We start from the raw sequence: 22,703 nt of genomic DNA on the forward strand, positions 1-22,703 counted from the left end.
GATCTGAATGTTATGAAAACCTTGCTTACATCAACAAGGTTGACCCAATTATTATTATGCCAATAGTGTCCCACAAGTGTCTCATACAATTGTTTACACCTTTCAGCTTGGGTCCTATCCTCAAAGTACTTGATTAGGGGATAATCCTTTATCCAAGTGTCATCCCAAGATCTAACTTTTAACCTATTTCCAATATTCCATAAGCAACCTTTAGTTTGAGTATTCTTTGTTCCTTGAACAACCCCCAAAATAGCAAAAGCGAAAAGAACATCAAGAGAGGATAAAAATTCAGGTAAAGAATGAGCATAAAAGAGATATTTATGTTTCCATATTATGCTTCATTCCTTATCATCTTGATATACTCTTCATCCATTTTTTTTCTGAGGGGGCTCTATTTATACTTTGCATTGACTTGATTCCCAAACCACTTTCCCAAATAGGGTGATAGAATTGAACATAGGCTATCAAAGCCATTCTCTTTCTTTCCTCAATTCAAGACTAGAGAAAATTCCTTTGGATTTTATCAATAGGATCTACAAATTTTATTGGTATTTTAAAAATATGCAAAGCATAAGTGGGGATACTTTGAAGGCAAGCTTTAAGGAGGATAATTTTACCTGCTTGACTCAAAAGGTTTCCCTTCCACCTCACCAACTTCTTGTTGAACATCATTATGAGATCTTCCTAGAAAGAGTCTAGTAGTTTAGGTCCCAAAGGGAGACCCAAATAAATACAAGGAAAAGATCCTATTGAACATCCTATAATTTTAGTAATTTTATTTTGTCTTGGAAAAAGGGTATTAATAAAAAAAAATGAGCTCTTATTCCAATTAATCAATTGACCTAAAGTAGAGGAATACAAATTAAGAGCTTTCTTAAGGTTTCTAGCTTCTTTGACTTCAGCTTTACCGATGAAAATAGTGTCATAAAAAAATTGACCATGAGATAGGTAAGAGGTTGAGAAGAACATTTTAAACCTTTAATATCCCCTTGCAAAACCAATTTGCTAATATATCTCCCCAAGTAGTCAGCCATAATAATAAAGAGGATAGGTGATAAAGGATCTCACCATCTTAATCCTCTGGAAGGGCTAAAAAATTCAGAAGAGAATCCATTCACCAAAATAGCTATTGAAGTAGTGGAGATCAGCTGAGAGATAGCTCTTACAATCTTATGGTTAAACCCAAAAGCCTACAGAATCTTAACAAGGAAACCCCTTTCAACTCTATCATAGGCTTTCACAATATCAACTTTCATGATAAATCCTCAATTGTTAGAGAAAGATAAGGAGTGAATGTTCTAATGAGTAGTAATAATAGAGTTAAGAATTTTCTTTCCTAGTATAAAACCATTTTTTTGATAAAAAATAAGAGAAGGAAGCACCAAAAGAAACTTGTATGCAAGAACCTTTGAAATAATCTTATAAAAGGAATTATAGAGGCTAATAGGTCTGAACTAGTCTAGAGAATCAGCCCCAAGAATAAGACATAGGAAGGTAGAGTTGATCTCCTTAAGCATTCTCTTAGCCCCAAAAATTTCCTTCACAACATCACATACATCTCTTCCAACCAGAGACCATGCCTTCTAAAAAAAGAACATAGGAAAACCATCTAGTCCTCGAGACTTATCCCCTCCTAAGGAACTAATAGCTTTGAAAAATATCTTTTTCCTTAGGAATGGATCCTAACAACTTGTTATATTCTTCAATAATTAGAGAAGGAATCACCTTTAAGATTTCATCTTGATGACTAGCATCAATATTAGGATCAATTTCCATTAAAGAAGAAAAAAAGGAGACCATTTCTTTTGAGATATTCTTTTCCTCAATCATCTTAAGATCACCCTTTTTAAGAAATGTAATATGATTTTTTGCTCTGTGCTTTAGAGTGGAGATATGAAAAAACCTAGTATTCTTATCTCCTTCATTCAACCAAATCAATCTAGATCTTTGTCTCCAATAGATTTCCTCCTTAGTGACAATGTCATAAAGCTCAACCAATTTTTCATTCTCGTCTCTAACAAGGTCAGAAGAGTAGCCTTCCTTCTCTATCTTGCTCTGAATACTTTAGAGGTCTGCCTTTAAAGTAGCTTTATTCTCAAAAATATTACCAAAACATTTTTAACATTTCTTAATTTAGCAGGCACTCTAAAAAGAGCAGTTGCTTCAACATCTATATTCCACCATTCTTCCAATTTACTCTCAAACTGTGGATGTTGCATCCACATTTTTTCAAACCTAAAAGGAAAGTTTCTTTTGGAATTTATGTTTTCTATAGTAAATATCAAAGGGAAGTGATTGGATCCAATTTTTTTTAAAGCCTTTAGTTTACAAATAAACTCTTTAGACCAATTAGGAGAAATAAGGGCTCTATCCAATCGGGCCTAGATACAACCATTACCAAGCCTCTTATTACTCCAAGTAAACTCAATACCATGAAGACATAGATCCATTGTACCCTCTTTATTGATGAAGTCCATAAGATCCAAACTTTTATCCGACTAACTTGCATTACTTCCCTTTTTTTTATGATCATAGAGAGGAACATTAAATTTCCCCAAGAAAATTCATCTACCAAGGTAATATTTACTCTTTATATGAGAAAGAGTTTCCCAAACTTTTTTCTTGGAATTATTTAAATTCAAAGCATATATATTTACAATATACCAAACATTTTTCTAATCAATGCTAGTAATTTTGACCAACATAAAATGTTTACTAACATTTAAGACAGTTCTTGAGTAACATGACTTTTTCCATAACATTAAAGTGCCCCCTAAGGCTCCTTTTGAAATGCTAGCTTTTATATAGTAATCTTTAAAAGATTTTATTTTTTCAGCTCTTTCCTTTTCCATTTTGGTTTCTTGAAGCAACAAAAAATTTGGTTTGTGCTCTCTAACAAAATTCCTAACAACATCAAGTTTGTGATTACTAAAACTGACAATGTTATACACATGCTCCATTGATGAGAGTATTTCTATGATGAAACCAAAGTATGATTAGGAGCCTAACTATGACACAAATGATAAAAGACCTAATGTTATCTTAAGAGTCAGTGTTCCCACCTCTTCTTCTTAAGATGAAAGACTAAACACCATCATTAGGAGTCAACCCAAGGTTGTCCTTAAGGTTGCAAAACATTATGAACAAGCTAATCCTAAAAAAGTGGGGTCTTCCTTGTTGAATACAATATCTACCATTGCTAAATCCACCTATGACATTGTGTACCAATTTTAATGTACCCTAGCATAGATTTCCATCATTGAGTTGCTAGAGCTATCATCTTTTCATATAGAGAACTTAGAAAAAGTGTTACGAGAGGATAATATCTCCACCAACATTGATGCGGATAATTTTAAAGCTATAGTCAACCACATCACCACTCCATATTACTTAAAATTTATTCAAAAAATATGAGAAAATTCTTATCGATCTGCATAACCTTGCACTCTATATTGAAGTTCAAATCTATCATACCTAAGTTAGGCATATGTTGATAGAAAATCACTACAACATTTTCTTAAAAACTATGATGGCAGGTCAGTTGCAATTATGACATCACAACTTATTGTTGTTGCAATTATGATGTGTTGTTGTCAGAATTTCAATGACGACAAGTTGTGACACCATAATTATGATAGATATACCATTACAATTTTAGTGCAAATGGATTAGTGAATGGTGCAAGATTGAATATCATTTCCATTAATGTTGTGTTGTATTTGTGTCTCTCTAAGTTTTTTATTGACCCTAGAAGAAATATCACTATCAAATCTTATGATGAAGGTGAGTGCTCTTCCAAAGGTATAATTGTTATACATGTTCAAGTGGGTCTTATAGAGAAAGATGTGGTCCTCCAAGTTCTTGATATTCCACTTTCATATAACGTCTTGTTAGGAAGGCCTTGAATACATGACATGAATGATATCCCATCTACCTATCATCAATATATCAAGTTTCCCTTGAAAAATACATAATTTTCTATTTTTAGGGTTAATGTTATATCAATAAACATGCTTAGTGATGTTGAATCCTTAGTTCCAAACATTAGAGTTGCTAATGAAGCTAGAACCATGATTGCTGGTTCTGAGAAGAAGCTTAAGATGATAAAAAATGTTATGAGGGATTGCATAATATTGAATCCATTTATTAGAACCTAGTTTCCCCTTATTTTTATGGAAAACCATTTGAAAACATGAAATATTCATCTTCAAATATGACTATCTATGGTACTCTTGTTTAATCCTTAGCTTATAAGATAAAAAGGAAGATCAAGTTGTTAGAGATTGGGTTTATAGGGAACAAGAAACATCTTATGAAATCACTCTCATAACTCCTATTTTTCCTAAGAGATATGGAAAAGGTTATGAATTCCTTAGGAAGATGAGTTATTTAGGTTATGGGTTATTCTTTTACCTAACCCATGACTCACACCAATGGATGAAAGATCAAAGACAATACTAGTTTGTACTATGGTATTAATGACACTCCACCTATCTATGATAAAGAACCTTCCATTACTAGTGACTCAAAAGTTGAAATTTAACCTGTTTCTACAACCATTCTTGATGACAAGGATTTTGGGCCTTCTACTTCCATTATTTAGGGTGAAGATGTACCAAACAATGATTATAGGGATGAGGCTTCCATTTATAGATAACTTTAATTCAATGAGTCAAATGCAGAGGATCCAAATAGAGATATAATTAGAAGGAACATTGATCACCTTATAACACATGATCAAAGAAATGAATCTAATAAATATGAGTGGGATTCCATTTTAGATGCATCCCATGAGTTGGGGCTAGATTTCATAAACATCTGTGCTAACCAAACTTATGTAGTTCATGAGTTTTTCATAGGGTTTGATGAATTGAATTCTTAACTTGCTTTAGTGGAATACATTGATTATCCTAGAGCTTACCCCAATTTGGGTACCATTGATGAAATCATTATAGATTCTAACTCTCTTCTCACTAGAGACAAATTTGTTCACATTAATTACCTAGAATCCTTCACCCCGTTATAACTCATACACCCTGATCTCATTGATTGGTCTATATAATGCCAATCATGTGAGTTTATATCCTTTAAAAATGAATATGATGTGTAGTCTCTTCCACTAATGAGGTAACTACTAACATAACATAAATATATATCAAGTACCATAGACACAAAATATAAATAAAAAAGAAAAAGAGGTGCTCTAATGGAAAATACCATGTTGCCAAATTCATAAGAGCTATAGACTATGCAAAATGGATCTTTAATATTGTACCTATTTGAAATCATGAAAAATCCATTCAAGTGTGAACCAATTTCTAAGACCTAAATAAAGCTTTCCCTAAGGATGATTTTCTATTCCCTAATATTGATATGATAATGGAAATGAATGTGTGCTATGAAATGTACTCCTTGATGGATGGGTTCTTAGGATATAATCAAATAAAAGTAGCTCTTAAAGACCAAGAGAACACCAATTTCACTTATGCATGGGGTACCTTTTCTAGAATGTTATTCCATTTGGGCTTTAAAATATATGTGCTACCTATCAAAGGGCTATGAAAAGCATTTTCCATAACATGATGCATAAAAATATTGAAAGTTATCTAGATGACACATTGGGTAATTATAAGAAAATAAACACTCACTTAGGTGACTTGAATTTGACATTGGCCCACATGGATCAATTTTAACTTAGAATCAATCCTAAGAAATGTGCCTTTGGTGTCACTTCTGATAAACTTCTAGGCTAAATCATATCTTCTAAAGGCATTGAAGTTGATCTTGGAGAAATATAGGCAATCATGGAAAAGCCGCCTCCTCAAAATATTAGTTAGTTTAGAAGTCTTCAAGGGTATCTTTATTCTATAAGGAGATTTATTTCTCTATTGGTTGCTAGATCACAACCCTTCAATAACAACTTGTACAAAGGGACTAATGTATTTGGAACAGATAATGTGACAAGATCCTTAATCAAATCAAAGAATATTCATCCAATCCTCATATTCTTATATATCCTATTGTAGGAAAGCCCTTAATTTTATACATCTTAGCTACAAATACTTCCCTAGGGGTATTACTAGTAGAACATGATGAAAATGGAAAAGAGTGATATATCTATTATATCATTAGAACCCTAGTTTCTTATGAGGTTGGTTACAATAACATTTATAAATATTTTCTCAATGTAGTATTTTCATCCCAAAATCTTTGACAATATGTGCTAGCTCATACTACACACTTGATTGCTAAAATTGATCTTCTTAAGTAGCTCCTAAGTAAGGCTACATTGACTAGTCAACTTGCTAAATGGATGATGAATATTTCTAAATTTGACATTTAGTATGTTGAACGTAAGGCTAGTAAAGGATAAGAAACTTGCTAATTTCCCACTTTAGGAAAATGCTCCCATGAAAATAGATTTTATGGATTCATCTATTGCATATATCATTGAAAGGAGTTGGAAAATATTTTTTGATGGATTTCATACTTAGAATGGTGTTGATGCTAACGTTTTCTTCATTACACCTCATTGATACACTAAGCTAAAGTCCTACAAGCTTTTTTCCATTTTGCAAATAACATAGTGGAATATGAGGCTTTTAAAAATGGTGTCAATTTGGTTATTGAATAGAGAATCATTGAGCTACTTATCTATGGAGACTCTCAACTTGCCATAGGTAAAATCAACAATGACTATCAAACTAGAGATGACAAGTTCATTCCATAAAAAAGGTTGATTGATTCTTCCAAGAAAAATTTCACCTCTATTACTTTTCAACAAATTCCTCAACCTAAAAATAAGACTATTGATGCTATGGATAGCTCAGCATCTATAGTTGTAATAAAATGAATCTCAGATTGAATCACTAGTAAAAGAGCTATATTACCCTTCTTATGATTCCCCTGATAACCGAGTCATTCATACTATTGTTGGTCATTAGTCCTTTGGCTATGCCACTATCTTTTCTTAAATCTATGATCAAACTATTCATGATAACCTAACCTATTTAATGAAAATTTCAAATCATTCGTAATGATTCTCAGTATACCCTTATGTTTGGTGATTTGTATAGGAAGGGGCTAGAAAGAAAATTTCTTAGAGGCATAAAGAATCAATTCTGAATGAGCATTTATTGAAATCCATGATAACATTTGTAGCTCTCACTCTAATGGCTTTGTGCTTGCTAAAAAATCTCTCAGGGCTGATTAGTTGATGTCATTGTTTATGCCGAGTCTTGCAAAAAGTGTCAAATCTATGGTAACTTGATTCATCCTCCTAGATGTGAGTTGATTCAATCTATCATACATTGGCCTTTTTAGCAATGGGCCTTTGTTTTGGTTGGAAAGATACACACTATTTCTTCTAGTAGTTAAATTTTTATTATTATAGATATCAAGTATTTGATACATGAGCATCTTGGGTGCAAGGGAAATCTTGCATCACCAAAAAATATTTTATTTTCAATAATTTCCATTTTAATAAGGACTAGTAGCTAGTGTGGTTACTATTTATGGGAACTTAATATAATTAGTAAGTTTTTCATACAAGCTTAGAATGTTCTCATTTTCTATAGGAAGGTTCATTTTAGAGTTATAAGTCTACCATAAAAATATCATCACTCACGCATTAGTGTCAAAGAAGTTATTGTGGATTTCTGGTCAAAAAATTTGTAGAAAAATCTTTAGGCCCACTATTCGAGGCCTTAGATTGCTTGGATGAGGTCCAAAAAATTGATAGAAGGGCACTAGCATGGTTTTGAGCCTGTAGATTAGAGGATAGCATTTTCAAAAAGTGGTTATAATAGCCAATAAGAGCAATGATTTGTGAGTTATGGCCTTTGGAAGTTGGGCTACCAAATTTTCTAAAATAATTTGTCAAAGATGTATTTGGCTGACTCTATGTATTGTTTGTGTCTTTCGGCCCTAGATATTAAGTTTGAGCATCTAGAACCTTCCCAAGTAGCATAAAACTGCCTATTTAAGAAAGGCCCAAACATTGTCTAAGACAACTCTAGGTGATATTCACAACTTGTCTTGAAATTTATTGTATTGAAGGTGCCCATGTGGGTTGGCATATTATATTTATGAAATCTATAGTTTCATATTTGTGGTGTAAATACAACTTCCATATTTTTTTCTCAAATTTTCTATTGTTTCTATGCTTTTGTTATGAGTTTATGGTATTAAGGGTAGCTCCCTGCATTAAGTGGTATCATAGCTAGAGTTCTTGTGTGTGTGTGTGGATAGATCATTGATTAAGAGGTAGTTAACAGTAGGACCATGGTTTAGGCTAAGTGTGTAGATAGATCGTTGATTGTGGTTCAAGTTGTACTGGGGTTTCAACAAAAGTGCAAAAATGCCTCCACAAAGAGATCATGACAGAAAAGCTGTAGGTGTTACACCTCAGGGTTTATGAGCCCTCCAAAGGAAAATGCAAGCATTGGAAGAACAAATGCAAAAAGGAATAATTCTTCCTATGAGAGATGAAAGCAAGGATGAGGATGAAGTAGAAGAAAATGTTTAAGTAGAGGTAGTTCTAAACCTAGAGGAAGAGAGGCTTTTCAGGGGCATCTCCAAGATTGGAAAAAGACCTATGTTTGAAGTTCCCACTTTTTTAGGAAATCTTAATCTAAAGGAGCTGATCGATTGGATCAATGTACTAGAGGAGTACTTTGATGAAGATATTGAGGATTCAGATAGGGTCAAGTTTGCAAAGGAAAGACTGAAGGGACATGCAAAGATCTGGTGGCAAGAGGTTCAGTTGGAGTAATATAGAAAGGGAAAGGAAAAAAATCACTAGATGGGATCAAATGATAGCTAAAATGAAGAAAAAATTCATTCCTATGGATTATGAGCCTGATCTATTGAAGAAGATGCAAGCAATGAAGCAAGTGAGAAAATTTTCTCAAGAGTATACCAAAGAGTTCTACCAAGTTCTCATTAGAACTGGCCATGCAAAAGTTGATAAGGAGAAAGTCACCCATTATCTTAATTGGTTAAGGCCAAGCATTCAGGATGAGTTGAGTTTGGTTTGATTGAGTAGTATTGAGGAGGCATACTAGCTTTCCCTAAGAGTTGAGGAGAAACTGAGCAAGAAGTTTGATAATAAGAACAATGGAAGAGGTCATGGTGGAAGATATGGTGGATGATCTTATGGTGGTTGTAATGATGATCAAAAGAACAAGGATAAGGTTGGACGTAGTAGTTAGAGCTAGAGGGGAAACAATTTCAATCATTAGAACAATAATAATTAGAGAAGAAGAGCTAGAGGATAAGGATTTGGAAGACGAGGCTTCCATGGAAAATGTTTTCATTGCGGAGAAGAAGGGCATAGAGGATTTCAAAGTACCCAACACCAATGAAGGATAGATTGAAGCAAAGAAGGTTAGGCAAGAGTTGCACATGTTGATGAAGATGCCAAATCCTCACATTTTGAAGATGCTAAAAGAGGAAAAGTCCTAGTCAATCGAAGAGTCTTGCTGAGTGGTGAGAATGAACTTGAGCAAAGAAGGACCTTGTCTTGCACAAGGTGTAGATGTGAAGATGAGTGTTGTGATGTGATCATTGATGGTGGAAGTTCTGACAATTTGGTGTCAAAAAAAATGGTCACCAAGTTGAATCTAAAAGGTAAAAAAAACCTATCTCCATACCATATTACATGGGTGCAAGATGACCACAAGGTCATGGTCAATGAGGAGTGTCCAGTGAAGTTCAAGATTGAAAGCTACTAGGATGAGGTACTATGTGATATCATACCTATGGACATATGTCATATTTTGTTGGGTAGGTCATGAAAGTTTGACAGGCATGTATTACATGATGGGTGAGCAAATACCTATACTCTAAGGATGGAGTGAAACATAAGTTGAAGTTGTTAAAGGATAAAGAAGAAAAGATATGTAGTGATGCCAGAATATGTCTTGTTGATGGAAAAGAGTTCCTTAAGGTTATGAAACATGAGAATATGTGTGTTTTTATAATTCCTAAAGATATTAAAGAAGAAATAGAGGAAGTACTTGCAGAAGTTACATATATGTTAGAAGAGTTTTATGATATTGTGCTAGATAGTATACCTAATGCATTGCCCCCAAGGAGGAAGATCAGTCACTAGATGGATTTGGTTCGAGGAACCAATTTTTGAAATAGGGTAGCACACAGAATGACACCACCAGAAAGTGAAGAGATGAATAGGAAAGTTCATGAGTTGTTGCAAAAGGGGTTGATTTGAGAGAGTCTGAGTCCATGTGTTGTACCAATAGTATTAGAACCAAGAAAGAATGGAGAATGGAGGATGTGCATAGATTCTTATGTTATCAACAAGATCAAAATAAAGTATAGATTTTGATTGCCAAGGATGGATGATATTATGGACTATTTGAGTAGAGCTAAGTATTTCACAAAGATAGATTTGAAGAGTGGGTACCATTAGATTCATATCAGATAAGGTGATGAGTGGAAGGCTATTTTCAAGACAAAGGAAGGACTATATGATGGTTAGTCATGCTTTTGGGCTAACCAATGCACCAAACACTTTCATGAGGCTCATGAATGAGGTACTAAAGTAGTTTATGCGTAAGTTTGTCACTATTTACCTAGATGATATATTGATCTGTAGTAAGACATTGGAGAAGCATTTGATTCATATTTGCAAGGTATTTGATAATTTGAGGGAAGAAAAGTTGCTGATAAATCTGAAGAAGTGTAGTTTTGTAAAGAAAAAGTTGTTGTACTTGGGATTTGTAGTCTTAGCATAAGGTCTAAAAATGGACCTAGAGAAAGTGAAGGATATCCTTGAATGACCTACTTCAAGGAGTGTGACAGAGGTAAGATCTTTTCATGGACATGCTACATTTTATAGAAAGCTATTAAAAGGTTTTAGCAATATTTGTGGACCCTTGACTGAAATAATGAGAGGGGATAGGAAAGAGTTTAAATGGACTATAAGAGCATATAAGAGTTTTAATCTATTGAAATATAAAGTTGTTAAGCATTCTATTTTAGCACTTCCTAATTTTAACAAGGCATTTCAAGTAGATTGTGATGCTAGTGGTACTACAATAGGAGTTGTTTTGATCCAAGAAGATAAACCTATTGCTTATTTTAGTGAGAAGTTGAATGATACAAAAAGAAAATATTTTGTTTAAGATTAGGAATTTTATGCTATAGATCAAGCACTGAAGAAGTGGAGACATTATCTTCTTCCTAAGGAGTTTGTTTTGTATACTGATCATCAAGTTTTGCAATATTTGAACAGTCAAGGAAAATTAAACCAAAGGAATTTAATGTGGGTTGAGGTTTTGTAGAGTTATACATTTGTTTTGAAACACAGGAGTAGGAACTCAACACAGTTACAGATGCTCTTAGTAAAAAAAAACTTTTGCTAACAAAAATGTAGATAGAGGTGGTTGGGTTCAAGGAATTCACTATATTGTATCCAGATGATCCTAATTTTGGTGAAGCATGGAAGGCTTGTACAAAACTTGTTACACTTGACAAGACAAAGTGGTTTGATTTCAAGATCTAGGATAATATGTTGTTCAAAGGAAGCTAGTTGTGCATTCCTAGAAGTTCATGAACCTCATCAAGGAAAAGCATAGTGGAGGATTTGTTGGACATTTTGGCCAAGATAAAACCATAGCTTTGGTTGCCGAAAATTACTACTGGCCATAGTTGTAGCAAAATATGATTAAGTTTGTACAAAGTTATAGAGTATGTCAAATGGAAAAATGAGTGAAGTAGAATACTGAGTTGTATCACCCATTACCTATACCAGAGAAGCTGTGGGATGATATTAGCATGAATTTTGTTCTTGGATTATCAAGGACACATCATGGGCATGATTCTATTTTTGTGGTGGTTGACAGGTTTTTGAAGATGACACATTGTATTCGTTGCAAGAAGACTAGTGATGTTGTTCATGTAGCAAAGTTGTTTTTCAGAGAAGTGGTGAGATTACATGGTTTGCCAAAGAGTATAGTTGTAGATCGAGATACAAAATTTGTTCAATATTTCTAGCATACATTGTGGAAGAATTTGAAAAAAATTTTGAAGTTCAGTTCATTACATCATTCACATACTAATGGACAGACAGAAGCTATGAATTGTTGTTTGGGAAATTTGTTGAAATGCTTGGTTGGAGATAAACCAAAAGGATAGGATTATAGGCAGAATTTTCATATAATAATTATGTCAATAGGAGTACTAGTAAATCACCATTCTAGATTATATATGGGAGAAAACCTATAAATTGTTTTGAACTAAGGCAATTAGATAAAGGAGAGATAAGTAGTGTTGAAGTAGAAGATTTTGTTGAAATCTGAAGAACATGCATGAGGAGGTGAGTAAGTACATCATAAAGATGAATACATATTATAAGGCTAAGAAAGATGTGAAAAGGGGATATAAGGAATTTCAAATTGGAGAAGAAGTCATGTTTCATTTTAAAAAGGAGTGTTTTCTAGTGGGTACATATAATAAGTTGAAGATAAAGAAGTTTGGATCATGCAAGATAGTGAAGAGGCATGATTCTAGCACTATGTATGAAGTGGAGTTGCTTGCTGAATTGAATATTTCACTAGTATTTAATATTTTAGATTTGATAGAGTATTATGAAGGAGGTGATGGAGATGAAGTTGCAAAAGCACAGTGGAGCATTCCAACAGCTAGTTCGACTACAAAGGAGATTGAGGAGATACTAGATAGTCATGTTGGAAAAAGACCTAAAATAGAACTTATGAGGAATATTTGGTCAAATGGAAAGGAAGACCAGTTGAGGATTCATCATGGATAGCAAAGAAGGAGGTTAACCATCTTATTTTTCCTCTAAACACCTAAGACATGATGGGATCACTTCTCAAATTACCTTGGGTGTCTGATGCAGGAGCATCCTAGGTGCAAGGGAAATCTTGCATCACCCAAAAAAATTTATTAGTCTTTTTCCATTTTAATAAGGACAAGTAGACAAGGTGGTTACTATTTATGGGAACTTACTATTTTTAGTAAGTTTTTCATACAAGCTCAAAATGTTCTCATTTTCTACAGGGAGGCTTTTAGAGTTGTAAGCCTGCCATAAAAATCTCATTGCTCAAGAATTATTATCAGAGAAGTTATTGTAGATTTTTGGTGGAAAAATTTATAGAAAAATCTTCAAGCTCACCATTGGAGGCCTTAGAGCACCTAGATGAGCTCCAAACACTTGATGAAAGGGCGTTAGTGTAGTTCCAAGCCTATAGATCAAGAGCTAACATTTTTGAAAAGTGGTTATAATAGATAATCAAAGAAATGGTTTGTGAGTTATGGCCTTCAGAGGTTGGGCTACCAAACTTTCTAAAATAATTTATCAAATATGTATTTGGCTGAATCTATCTGTATTGTTAGGGTCTGTTGGCCCTAGGTATGAAGTTTGAGCATCTAGAACCTTCCCAAGTGGCATAAAACTACCTATTTAAGAGAGGCCCAAACATTACCTAGGACAACTCTATGTGATAGTTTGTAGCTTGTCTTGTAATTTATTGTACTGAAGGAGCCCATGTGGGTTAGCATATTGCATTAATGAATTTTGTAATTCTGCATTTGTGGTGCAAATAAGAAGTCCATATTTTGTTCTCACATTTTCTATTTTTTTTTGTGTTTCTGTAATGAGTTTATCGTATTAAGGGTAGCTCCATGAATTAGTATTTCACTAAATAGGGTGAAGTTGTACCTTTATATTCTACTATAGGGAAGCATTTTTCTCTCTTCATCATGAATCACATCATTTATCATTATGGAATTATCTCCTCTATCATCACTTATAATGGAGGTCAATTCAAGAACAAGGACTTTACACAACTTTGTGAAAAATTCAAGATTAAATGTAACATTGGTCTCTATTTACTATCCCCAAGGGAATGGTTGTAGTCACCTAAAAATGGTCATCTAGACTATTCGCCCCCTTCTCAATATTTTGGCTAAATTAATTAATCACTTACCTAGACTAAATTGCTAATGATCAATTAATTTGAGAACCTATAGTTTTGATTATGCTATCCTAAGTTCATTATTTTATTAAAAGAATGTGTTTTCTTTTAATTAAATAAAAGCCCCCATTCTTCTAACCCACTTAAAGTGAACATATAAAGTCCATTTTTCTATTTTGAAAATTAAAAGAAAAGGCTTTGTGACTTTTATCTTATATGGAAAGTCAACTTCAATTTTATTAGTTGACTTGCTTGTGCACATGGATCAACCTCATTTTCAAACTCCACCCTTGATCTTCCATTATCTTGATCTTGATATCCATTGTCAGTATGAGTTTAAAAGAGAGAGAACTTTCCTCCTCAAAGGATCCACATTGTTGAGTATTGCTATGCTGCATATTTCTCAATCAAATCTTTTAAGAGCTATTGTGGAGAACTTCTTCTTCTCATCTTATTCTCTCATCCATCACATGCTAGCTTAGAAACATGTTGCACAATAGTTTAGTTTCTTTGGAATAGTTTAAATTACTTAGTAATTATCTTGGATCTTGTAATAATCTCATCTTGTTTAACATAGCTACACTTTGCATATTCATATAGTTTAATCTACATTTGCATTGCATCCTTGAGGAACTCCTTGTGGAAATTTACATTCTTGCATCTCATATGTGGAACCTCCCATTACATGGTTTACTAGCAAGAAGAATATCTCTAAGGGTCAAATAAGAGCCTTCACATTTGAATCATACTCTCTTGCACTCCATGGATATAGATCTCTAAGCTGACATCCAAGCATTCCAAACTCATGGACTCACTTGGATAGAATGGTTTAGAGTGTGACACAAATTGAGTGTATAGTTGATTCATGCTCCTGAACATGAGCTGATTCCCTCTATGACATATTGGCCATTTCAACAATTGGATTTGACTTGGTATACAAATTTCATCCAAATTCATCATGACAACAACTCAATATTTTACAAAATGGGTTGAATTTGTGCCACTATTTGCTATTATAGGAAAACATGTTGCCTTGTTTATATTGAACCACATCATTTGTCATTATGGTATTCCTTCCTCCATTGTTATTGATAATGGAGGATAATTTAAGAACAAGGACCTCAAACAACTGCAAAAGAAATTTTGAATCTAAAAAAATTGATCCTCTATCTACTATCCTCAAAGGAATGGCCAAGATGAGGCCTCCAACAAAAAATTGCCAAAAATCTTACATTAAAGGGCTCACAAGTCAGGGAAAGATTGGGGCATATAGATAAATCCAACACTTTGGGCCTATATAACTACCATTCATAGTCCTATAGGGCCCACACCCTTTTCTCTAGTCTATGGCTTTAAAGCTATCCTTACATGTGTTGGTAATTGATGAAGACCATAGAGCTATGCAAGTACATGAACTAAAGACTCTTGATGAATGCTAAAAATATGCTTTTGATCACATGAGGGTTTATTAGAAGTGCATTTCTACTCATTATAACAAGAAGGTTCATCCTTGTGAGTTCCAAGTAGGCGAACTTTCTCTTAGAGAGAATCCAAAAAATCAACAGCATAGAGAGCAGAAGGGAAAGTTTGAACCTAATTGGTTAGGTCCAAACATTATCACAACAACATTTGGGTGTGGTGCTTATCAACTATCTACTCTTGAAGGGGAAGAACTTGTAGATCCTATCAATCTCCTACATTTGAAGAAGTTCTATGCTTAGAGGCTTACATCTTAGCTATCTTATACATACTTATTCATCCTAAAAATATCTTAAAAATTAGAGAAAATCCTTAAAAAGTGATCATCTTAGTGAAAACCTACCAATAGGCAATTTGATGTATCACCAAAAAAACCAAAAAACTCAAAAAATACAAAACAATTGAAAAAGGTCCTGAAATAATCTACCAAGTGGTGAAAAACCAGAAATAGATGCTACTTGAGGCCCTTTCACCTATGTCTATCAGTATCAATCACTCACTTCACAACACAATTGCTAGCTTGGGATCATTTCTTGTCCTCATCTCAAGGGCACAACTCCTTAGCCTATTGAGGTGTCCATGTGTGTTAGGGTTTCTCTGACAACTCACAAAATAGTGTTTCTCAACACTACCTCCCCCAACTTGACATCAAGTGTTTCTCAACACTTTTCAGATAGTTTACCTATAGTCTTTGATGTCATGATATTTCTCACTATCAGAATCAACTCTTGAAGAAGTGGCCAAGTGACTTAAACACACACACTTAAACATTTTGAAATGACTAAGCTATGATGAATTTTATCTACTTTGTGTGTTGTCTATGATGGTTTCTTTGCTATGTTTTCCCTCCCTAACAATCTTTTGAGGATGTCATGGGCTAGAAGACTAGGGCCATGGAGCATGTTTTCTTTCTTTTTTCTTATTGGTATACTTTGTTCATCTATAGTGTTTAAAGCATTCATGCTTGTCCTATTTACCACTTTGACATACAAATGTATCCTCCTTGGCTATTTTTGCAAGACTGCACTTGGGGGTTATCATGATGCTTATGCCTTGATACATGTGTAATTTTTTTATATCACATGGAATCTAATCATGTAGCCATCTTGAATTACATGTCTTTGATGCATAATTTGATTTCCACATTCCTATCTAATATTGATCATATTCATATGCTCATAGTTACAGTAGTGATGGTTGTATGATCTCATGATGTCCCTAATAAATTCTCAATGATGAAATAAGAGTCTAAATATTATGTGTTTCTTGCTGGTAAACCACTTTGCATATTAGCTTGTATTTTAGGTTCATTCTCTAGATTAGTCTTGTATTCCTACATATGGGGGAGCTCACTCTTTATTTTGTCATAGACATATCACCTAACTACATTCATATCTTTCTTTGCTTTCTTTTGGATCATTTTTTTTTCATCTTCTTGATCTTTTGCTTCACCTGTTTGTTATCCTATCATCATAAGGGGTTAATCTAAAAATCACATTTGATCTATCCAATTGTACACATTAACATGAGCATATCAGCATAAACATAAAAGAAACACATGAGCATGAGTGAGAAACTAAAACATCACATGAAAACTTAAAATGTTGAAACATCAATCAAAATGAGACAAGTATAAAAAATCTATCGATCAAATCTAGTATCTCTCTCTCTCTCTCTCTCTCTCTCTCTCACACACACACACACACACACACACACACACATCAATCTGTCACAATACATATATAAATATGTGATCCAATATGTGGCTATCCATCTCAAAATAACATGGAAAACAATTAAAAAACTATCAAAACCTTTACCCTAGCCCTAAGAATGACTCACACCCTCTAAAGTTGGTGGTGGCCTTGGTATTAGAGCCTGTCTCATATCCAATGGTTGTACTACACCCTTTGATCTACCTACCTACTCTGAATAGTCAAGAAGTCCCTATCCTAGTGGCACCACAGCACTGTAGGTGGCACAATAGTATGTAGCACATGCAACATAATGTGATTCCTCTCACCTAGTAGCATGTCACTACCTATAGAGTTCCTCTCCTTGCACTCACTCATCTATGAGTATATCATATTATGATGGTCACTCGAGCTATTTGTAGCTCTAATTCTAGAGCCCAAATCCTCACATCTTGTTTATTATCCCCCCTGGTTGGCTACTTTTCCTATACCTCCATCTTCCCTACTCTTTATTGCCTTAGTGACACCTCCTCCTCCTCCTCATCCTCCCTCATAGCCTGTACCCATGTTTATCTCCTCCTTGATCGGGAATCACTCTCAACGTCCATCTATCTCCTTCTTGTACCTCTTCCATGTCCTACTACTATGGGTAGAGCATCTAGCTTTGTGAGATGAGGGCATGGAAGCCTTTGTCTCTCATACAAATATGTTGTGTTTTCCCCTACATTTGTTACATCTGGATGATACTTCCAAGGGGTTTGAACCAAGTTTGTCTCCTAGATGGCTATCTCATAGTCTAACATAGATAGCTAGCCTCATGCCTCATCTAAGTGGAATCGAGCATAAGTCATCATCTTTACTAAGACAACTTATCACTCTACAAACTATCACCATACCTAACTAATCACAAGACACTCAACTATCTTGCAATGTCTGCCCACCAATGGTCTACTATACCACATGTAATCTATCTCCCAAGAGTAAAACCATCTGTGATAATCTCAATACAGTTGCTACACAAATGCTACCATCTCATTAAAAATATTCCTATGTTATGTAACATCCTCACTATGGGTCCATCATACAAACCCTATGTATCCAATAATTTAGGGCCGACTACACTCCTATGGCTGAACCCATGGTTAGATGACACTAATGTCCTCCCATGCCCATATCTACCCTAGCACTACTCTGTATGCCCAAGGGTGACCATCATGATATACTATCATATGCAGCTTGTGGTAAATATTGGCAAGTATAGCTAGCCCCCATAGCATCCTACGAGGTTGTACAATTAGGTATGCCACCAATTTGCCCCATCCCAATAGGAAGCCCTTTTGGCCCCTATTAGTATCTAGAGCCTATGTTAGCAATGAACATAACAAACTAAATAGTGGTTAATCAGTGTTATACTCATGAATGAGTCACTCCAAACTTAGATAATGGTCTAGGATGCTAACATCTTGGAACATCTTCTACATCACTATCCTCCCCTTTGTCAAGGTCTAATCATAGTATACCTATGACATATAATCACACATTGCATTAGCATACCTCACATCGATATAAAAAATTTAAAAAAGGAAAACAAATGATCAAACTTAGAACTCACTAGATCACCATGGCAAGGTAATCAAACGATGTAGTACACACCCTCTAAACTAATGGTTGCCTCTCTAGTAGGCAAGTGAATAGTGTTGTGCTCACTATGCCATTGCTTGGTTAGTGTAGTCAACAACTCATGATTCTCCCATATATGGGGCATCTGCATGACCCATCACAATCCTATACTTGCTCTGGTTCCCTTCTCACCATCATCAAATTCTTGTAAAACATGAAACCCTATGACTCTAGAGGCTCAGATGTGAAGGGTTGGGAACACCATCTGCAATGCAAGACAGGCAAACATAAGCACAATTCAACAAACATGCAAAATCCAACAAAACTTGCAAAAAGAAAACTATATGAAATTTATTCCCTATAATTAGGAAACATAATTTTTTGATTCAATATTGTGTGACATTTCTCAAAATACCTTAGTGATATATCTTTCTAGGCAACATTTTGCATTGGTCTTAATGACATTTGGGCATGTCTCATACAACACACCTTAAACATTTGTGTGATACTTTTTTTTTGATATGAAGTATGAAGTGATAATTGTTAAAGTATTTGTGTGACACTTTTTAAAATATTGCATGATATTACATATTAAACTCCCAAAAACTATGAAAAAAGCTCATAAATTCTCTAAAAAGTGACAAAAAGGTTGAAAAATTACCAATGCCTTGTAGTCGACTGACTGGTTGTGCAATCAGCTAGGCTCGAAATGGTGTTGCTGATTAAAAATGTTCACCATAACCATGATTCTCTCTTGAACACTCATAAGCTCTCAAAAATCACAAAACACAAAATGATTTGAAAATGACACTTAGACCCCTTATATAGCCTTCTGACCTAATTTTGACCCATTTTTGAAACTCCTTAGAATTTCACAAAAATTGCACCTTGAGATAATTTTGATGTCTTGGATCCATTTTTAGGATCAAAATTGAAATACAAGTTCATCTTGATAGTCAAAATCACATTTCAAAATTCTACCTTCTTCTATGCAGTTAGCTAACCTTTTGAGGTCTAATTTCAAATCATCACTGATACATCTTCATTTTTTGATGTTTTCATCATTTCTACACTTCATATCTACTATAATTCATATTTTCATGTCTAAAATCACCTTTCTAGTTGATTTGACCTAATTTTTATGCTTTATCCTTTGTGGTCAACTCTAGTCAAACTAGGACTTTCTATCAATTTCTTAAGGTCACTCTTTGGTCTTAATCATCTATCTATCATCTTGGACATTTTCATATATCAATTTACTCATATCTAGCTCATTTCTACATTTTCCTTACCTCATTTCAATTTCGATCTCGAGGGGGCAGAAATACTCTATTATCGCTTGCTACAACTATCTATTTCATAGGAGCATATGTTTGATCTTTTCATTTTATCTCAATCTATTTTATTAGTGTTAGGTGTATTCTTGAGTTATAACATCATCTCTTTCCTAGGGTTTAGTACTACCACTATTAGGCTATACATTCAGGATTTGCTATCTGTTTATGTATTTTGTTCTTTGGAATCAGATATCTCCATCTATTGTTGCCTACTTGGATTCTATTTTCTTTGACATAATGTGTTCCTAGATCAATCATGCATTATTCAAAGCGGAGAAAATATAATCTCCTAAAAATGGTCATCTAGACTATTAGCCCCCTTCTCAACATTTTTGCTAAATTAATTAATCATTTACCTAGACCAAATTGCCAATAATCAATTAATCTAATTATAACCTATAATTTTGTCTATGATATCCTAAGTTAATTATTTGATTAAAATAACATGTCCCATTCTAATTAAATAAAATCCCCTATTATTCTAACCCACTTAAAGTGCACACATAAAGTCCTTTTTCTATTTTGAAAATTAAAAGAAAAGACATTGTGACTTTTATCTTATATGAGAAGTCAACTTCTATTTTATTGGTTGACTTGCTTGTGCACATGGATCAACCTCATTTTCAAACTCCACTTTTGATCTTCCATCATCTTGATCTTGATCTCCACCATCTGTACAACTTTAAAAGAGAGAGATTCTCCCCTCAAAGGATCTACACTCTTCAGTATTGTTATGCTTCAGATTTCTTGTTCAAATCTTTGAAGAGCTATTGTGGAGAACTTCTACTTGTCATCTCATTCTCTCATTCACCACATGCTATCTTAGAATCATGTTGCATAGTAGTTTAGCTTCTTTTCAATAGCTTAAATCACTTAGTAATTAGCTTGGATCTTGTAATACTCTTACCTTGTTTAACATGGCTTCACTTTGCATATACATATATAGTTTAATCTACATTTGCATTGCATCCTTGAGGAACTCCTTGTGGAAGTTTGCATTCTTGCATCTCATCTTTGGACCTCCCATTGCATGCTTTACTATTAGTAAGAGTATCTTTAAGGCTCAACTAAGAGCCTTCACATTTTAATTATACTCTCTTGCACTCCATGGATAGGGAGCTCTAAGCTGACATTTAAGCATTCTAAACTCATGGAATCACTTGGGTAGAAAGGTATAGAGTGTGACACAAATTGAGTTTATAATGGTCAACATAAAGCTTCAAATAAGACACTATTCAAAATCATGAATAGAAATATACATAAGCCTTGAAGATATTGGCATCTACATATTAGTTCTATGCTATGGGCTTATAGGACTAGCATACACACACCTACTATGGCTATAGCTTTTTCTATAGTTTTATGGTTATGAGGCTATTCTACCATTAGAGGTTGAGGTTACTTCCTTGTGAATCTTTTTGAAAGGGATTTACTAATAAGGATTATAGAGCTATGAGGATACAAGATCATGAACTCCTAAATGAACACTCATAGGATACTTTTTATAGTCTAGGACATTGATATAGTTCTCACCAGCAGACTTGATTCCTAGAGAGATGGTCACGTGACACTTATTTTCTTTGTGTGATGTCTATGATGATTTCTCTACCGAGTGTTTCCTCTCTAGCAGTCTCTTGAGGATGTTATGAACTAGAGGACTGGAGAGATGGTGCATGTTTTCTTTTGATTCATGTTTGTGGGTGTACTTTATTAGATCTTACTTTACTTGAGCATCTTTCTTGACCCACTTGACACATAAGATCTACAATTATATGCCCCTGTATCATTTTGGTAAGGCCATTCTTATGGCCATATTGAATTTTTGTATCAAGATGGGAGCATAAACTTTAGATAGTAAGCCCAGGGAGTCTAACTGCACCATCTACTTGACCTTTATGTCTTTGATGTATAGGTTAGGTTCCCATATTTTTATCTGATATAGATTATATTTTTGGAACAATAAATTAATTGTGTATTGTATTTTATGTTAAAAAAATGTCATATCATTACCAATCAGTATATACTGAGCTCACTCGAACATTGAAGACAATTTTCTTTATTTATCGAGTGATCAAGAGTTTGCCTAGTCTAGAAGGCAGTGTCTACTAAGTTCACTTGGTTGCTAAAGGGAAGTCTACAATAGATGAGTGTTAACTGAGATCACTTAGTTAATGAAGGAAATGTTAGATGTAACTAGTGTTGACCAAGCTCACTTGGCTACCAAAGGAATTTAGCAAGTATGTAGTGTTAACCGAGTTCACTTGGTTAACACAAGAAAATTGTTTCTGAGTTAGTATCTACAAAGTAGGGTCTACTAATGAAGGATTTTCTTATTTTGGCATATTGAGTTCAATCGATTTATTTGGTGGTTCTAGCTAACTAGGAAAATAAATATTAATAATTCCAAGTTGTATTTAAGCCGACTTAACAATAGGAAATATATAAATAAAAGGTCAAGTTGAGGGTTAGAATCTATGAAGTATATGTGAATGCATGGAAGATTTTTGAAGATCTAATGATGGTAAGAGGAAGAAAATTAGAAGGATCAATAGAATATCCTTGACGCTAAAAAGATATATTTGATTAGGAAGGATCAAGTACATGTTAGAATT

The sequence above is a fragment of the Cupressus sempervirens genome, chromosome 4 (genome assembly GCF_028749045.1).
Source record: "Cupressus sempervirens isolate cs-2001-9-10 chromosome 4, ASM2874904v1, whole genome shotgun sequence".
NCBI classification, from domain to species: Eukaryota; Viridiplantae; Streptophyta; class Pinopsida; order Cupressales; family Cupressaceae; genus Cupressus; species Cupressus sempervirens.